Consider the following 6000-nt stretch of genomic DNA (forward strand, 5'->3'; position numbering starts at 1 on the left):
CGTATATAAAAGAAGCAAGAAATACTGGGACATATATTTTGACTGGCTTGGTTGCTCATTATTTGGTAACTGTACCCTAGATTGTGATAGCCAGTTGGATCATGAGAGTTGGAGCTTGAGGGAAATTTAGTACACTCTCTGGGTCTGCTTCCTTAAATAAAAATAAATGGTACTTAATTCCTCCCTATTTCTCAGAACTACAACTGGATTAAAAAAGGTAGTATATGTGAAAGCACTGTTAAACTATAGGCATTAAGTAATGTCAAGTGTTTACTCCCCACATATTTATTTTGTCTTGAATGCAGTAAGCAATGTCCTCTGCGAGTCGGAAAGCTCTTCTTTTCTAAGAAAGCAAGGTTATTATACCAAGAAATCTGATGCAGAATAACTCAATATTCTGAACAAAAGCATTGCTTTCCTCTTAGTCAAATGGTGCATTGTCAATACAGTATCTACTAACCAATGTGAATATTGAACACTTGAAATGTAGCAGACCAAATTGACATGTACTGTAAGAGTAAAATACATGCTAGATCTCAAAGAATTAGCAAAAAAAAAAAAGACCCACAAGACTGTAAAATACATTATCAATGACTTTTACATTGCTTACAAGTTGACATAATATTTTGGGCAGATTGAATTAAATAAAATACAGTTGTGTACTGCATAACAACATTTCAATCAATGACAAACCTCATATACAACAGTGTTTCCCTAAGATTGTAATAGAGCTGAAAATTTCTATTGCCTTGTGACACGATAGCTCTCCTAAAACTATAATACATTACGTTATTCGAATGTTTGTGGTGATGCTGGTATAAACAAACCTATTGTGCTGCCAGTCACATAAAAGTATAATAGAATTATGTACAATGCATAGTATTTTATAATGATAAATGACTATTACTGGTTTATATATTAACTGTATTATATTTTTATGTTAGAGTGAATTTCAATATATGTTTATTATGTTTATCTTTAGAGTCTGTGTGTATTCATATATAGTACAACAAAATTTTAGATAAAAAGACTTAGGGAGTAGAGATATAAAGAAAGAAAATATTTTTGTACAGCTATAAAATGTGTGTTTTAAGCTAAGTGATATTATGAGCAAGTCAAAAGTTTTTTAAATTAGAAAGTTTATACAGAAAAAGGTTATAGTAAGCCAAGGTTAATTTATTACTGAAGAAAGATTTTTTTTTTTTACAAACTGAATGTAATCTACATATACAGCAGTGCACAGTGATATCCCAGGCTTTGCATTCACTCACCACTCACTCACAACTCACCAGAGCAATTTCTAGTCCTAAAGTTCCATTTGTGGTAAGTGCCCTATATAGTTGTACCACTTTAGTTTATTTCAATGTGTTTATTATAACTTTTCTTGTTTAGATATATTTAGCTACATAAATACTTACCATTGTATTATATTTGCCTACAGGATTCAGTGCAGTAACATGCTATAGAGGTTTGTAGCCTAGGAAAAGTAGGCTATACCTTGCAGCCTAGGTGTATAGTTGGCTAGATTTGTGTAAGTACACTCTATGATGTTTGCCCAAAGATAAAATTGCCTAATAAATACATTACTCAAAACTTATCCCATCATTAAGTGGTGCACAACTATATATTATTAAAATTAATTTTATCCATTCTTTTATCCTTTTTAATGTGTGCTGTAATTTGGATAAGTGTCCCCTAATGGTACAGATATTAAATACCTGATTCCCCACTACTGGTGGCACTATTGGAAGGTGCTGGAAGCTTTAAGAGGCAGGGACCTAGCAGGAGGTCTTTAGGTCATTGGGGATGTGACCTTGAAGGACATAGGGAGGCCCCACCTTCTTCCCCCTCCCCCTTTTCAATTCCCAGCCATGAGGCAAGCTGTTTTGCTCTGCCACTAATTCCCATCCTGAATTGCCACCATAGCCCCAAAGCAACAGGGCTAACCAACTATGGGCTGAAATCTGTAAATATGTGAGCCAAAATAAATCTTTTCTTTTTTTAAGTTGATCATCTCAGGTATTTGTCATAGTGACAGAAAACTGAATAACACAATATGACAACTAGACAATTTTAACTTACATATGAGGCTCACATTATATCTCTTTTGGACAGTACTGATCTAATTAAGTCTTATTAGATGGGAAAAATCCTTACCTTGTCTGAAAAACAATATGAAAAAAATAAAAAAAGAGTGCTAGGTGTCTGGCCAGTCAATATGTAGTCAGCCAATAAAGGAATCAGGATCTTTTGAATTCTTGGTGCAAAGTTCTGGAACACTACAAAAAGGTTAATATGTCAAAAATTTAAGCGCTTTATTTGTAAGAGTATTTTAACTTATGTCTTTAAATACCATATTCCCTATCTTATTATGCATGTTCCAGTGTCAGTACTCTGAAACCCTTCAAGCAAGGTATTAACCACTCTCAATGTATTAGATCCCAAAACCTGGAAATTTATATACTTGGCAGTTGTAAATATTTCTAACAAGTTTGAGTCCTTAATGTCACCTTCATGGCTAACAAGAACTGCATCCTTAAAATGTGTCCTGACTTATACTTTATTTACACACATACATGCACATATGTCTACATATCCCTTTATGGCAGTTAACCCAGTCTTATAAAATGAACTACCATTGGGGCTGGGGTTGTGGCTCAGCAGTAGAGCGCTTGCCTCACCCCTGCGAGGCACTGGGTTCAATCCTCAGCACCACATTTAAAAAAAAATAAATAAACAAACAAAATAAGAAGGTATTGTGTTCATCTACAACTAAAAATATATATATATTTTAAAAAATGAACTACTGTTAAGAAAATACTATGGATCAGGTGTGGTGGGTCATGCTAGTAATCCCAGCAACTCAGGAAGCTGAGGCAGGGAGATCACAAGTTCAAAGCCAGCCTCAACTTAGCAAGTCTGTAAGCAACTTAGTGTAGACCCTTTCTCAAAATAAAAAATAAAAAGGACTGGGTGGTTAAGCACCCTTGAGTTCAATCCTTGGCCCAAAACAAACAAAAAACTCAGCTGTAGAGTATTAAGATGTTCCTACTACTTAATATGCACAATAGAGAGTCATCATTCAAGATGTGTTATAACACACTTCCTTCATATAGTCGTACATAACAGAAAAAAATTTACTTGAAAGATTTTAAAATTTCACTAGAAGGAATTTACATGCAAATATATTTTTCATCATTTAACTTCCCCTCCAAACACCTAGTTGTACATATTCATTGCCATAGCAACATTACATCCTGACTCCTGGATTCTCAACAAAAGAAAACAATAATAAATAACTGAGAGTATATAACTTCTCAGCAAAACAGATTTTATGAGTAAATCCTATATAAGCAAAAAGAAAGTATGTATAAGGACTTTAAACTATAGAGATACGACACATTTGCAGATTATCATTTCAAACTCATAAGGCACATACGTGTGTAATAACTGAACTTTGAAAAAGACTGTTTCTTAGCGGCTGGAGTGTGGCTCAGCAGTAGAGCACTTGCCTTCCACCTGTGAGGCACTGGTTCCATCCTCAGCACCACATAAAAATAAATGAACAAAATGAAGATACTGTGTCCATATATAACTAAAAATATTTTTTTAAAAAATAAAAAGACTATTTCTTGGGTGTGGTTAAAAATTGTTATCATATAAGTGTATTTTGTTATTATCCTTTTCAGAAATTCCAGTGTTACACATTTAATTTTTTATTTCATCTTGGAACATAAACTTATCATGGAATGAGCATATGGTGAGGAGGCATACTACAATGATTTGCTATGCACTATCAATGTCTAATCTTTTCTCATTTTCCTGCATTTTTTCTTCTCCAAACTCACATTTCACCTATACAAATACATGGCAAACTCATCTCCACTCATCTCAACTCTTTTTTTTTCAAGTACATTTTCTTTTAGTTGTAGATGGATACAACCTTTATTTTATTTATTTTTATGTGGTGCCAAGGATCGAACCAGTGCCTCATGCACGCTAGGCAAGCACTCTACCACGGAGCCATAACCCCAGCCCCTCATCTCAACTCTTAATCCCAGAAATCTTTGCATTGGAAAAACTTGCTTCCACTTCTCTTCTTTTTTAATTATCAATTCACATCTCAAATAAAAATACTCACATCTCTTAAGACTTTTATTGAGCATCTACATCATGTACCCTCAATGAGTCTACTCCATGGGATAGCTCAGGTTTAAAAAAAAACTAATAATAATGACCAACCCCTCTGTGGCCATGAATAATGAGGATATAGAAGAGTTTCTTAGTTCAACTGCCACTGCTAAAGCTCTGATCTATTTTCAGTGCTTACATTTTCTATCTTCCATCTTCTGAAATTTCTACCCTCTTTCATTGATTTTCATATCTTTTTAATACTATAGATATGATCTTTCACATAACTCAAATTTTGCCTGTTTTCTCTTTCACAGACCAGTGTCAGTGTATTTTGAGCTGATTAGGTACATTCAGTACAGGCCCTTTAAAAAGCAGGTCAGAGATTCAGTTCCAGGTAAGCAAGCTGCCACGACTTAGATCATTTCCTTAGAACAGACCCATAATTACACCCTACACATGCAAGACGTCGAGGAAGTAAAAGGGTTAGATGACTCAGTACAAATCCATCACTTTCTGAGAAAAGAGCTCAGAAAGAACCAAAAACCCCAGACAGAAACAGCATTAAGATTCTGATATACTTGACTCAGAAAAAGAGTAATTACAGCTGCTGTGAAAAAAGTGGCAGCCACTAGCCACTTGGGCTATTGAGTACTTAAAATAGGACTGATATGATTTTTCTGTGTACTGCACATGCAAAATACACATCAGATTTCAAAGACCTAACACATATTCTAAAAGAGAGAAGATTGTAAACTATCTCAATAATTTCATATTAGTTAAATGATCACTGAAATGATAATACTTTTTAGACTGGGTTAAGTAAAATATTAAAATTAATTTCATCTTTTTTACTTCTTAAAACAGCTAACTGAAAATGCATTAGATTGCATTTGTGGCTCTCATTTCATTTCTACTGGACAATATTCACTTAATGAATCCTTCCCGAATATCAGAGATCAAGCGGCACCACCTTTCTTCCAATCACATTGTTTCAAACCCATTTATCTTTTGCTCCTTTCATTCTTTGACGGTAACACATATTCAGTCAATAACCAAGTCACATTTTTGTTTCTTTTCTGTTGTCCATCCTCATCAGTGGTTGTTTCCATAGTCTGAACCCTTAGTAATTTCATACCTGAGTTGCTATAATTACCAACTAAATCATCTCTGTAACTTCCTGTTTTCCCCATCTTAATGCATACTAGGCTGCCATCAGAATAGCTTTCTGATTATGTTCTTGCCTGCCCTCAGGTCTTCAGTGACCATCCTTGACTATGGAATCAAGGCTAAGTTCTCTAGTTTACCAGATTTAAAACTTTTCATTCATTTTGAGGACCCTAAAGCCCTTATGTTTAAGTGGGCTATACCTGTCAATATATACTGTGCTAGAAATTAAAACTGAGAATTTCTTAAAACATAGGAATATGTGAAGACACATTCCAATAACCTTTGAAGCAATGGCATTATGACACATCTTGCAATTATGTACATCTTCAGTGTACACTCATATGAGACCAAGAGTGGAAAAGGTAAATCACATCTTTGTATTAATTATAGTAATTTTCACTTTGTGGACCCTGAAAAGCTCTTAGCACCCCCAGGTATACCTGGGTCTAGCCCTCCCTAGGTGATCTCATCGTTTCCATATGTTCAACTTTTTACTTCTTCTATGTGCCCAAGACTCCCAAATCTCTGTCTCTCACTTTATCTTGCTTCAGAATTCCAATGTATACATCTCACTAGGATCACTACCTATATAGATCAAAGATGCCCCAAACCAATAAGTGTAAACCTGCTCCTCTGGTCTCTATTATCTCAGTAATTGTCACCATTCAAGCCACATTTCTTGGGTTTTCCCCCCCTTAT

Source organism: Urocitellus parryii, chromosome 1 (genome assembly GCF_045843805.1).
Source record: "Urocitellus parryii isolate mUroPar1 chromosome 1, mUroPar1.hap1, whole genome shotgun sequence".
Lineage (NCBI taxonomy): Eukaryota > Metazoa > Chordata > Mammalia > Rodentia > Sciuridae > Urocitellus > Urocitellus parryii.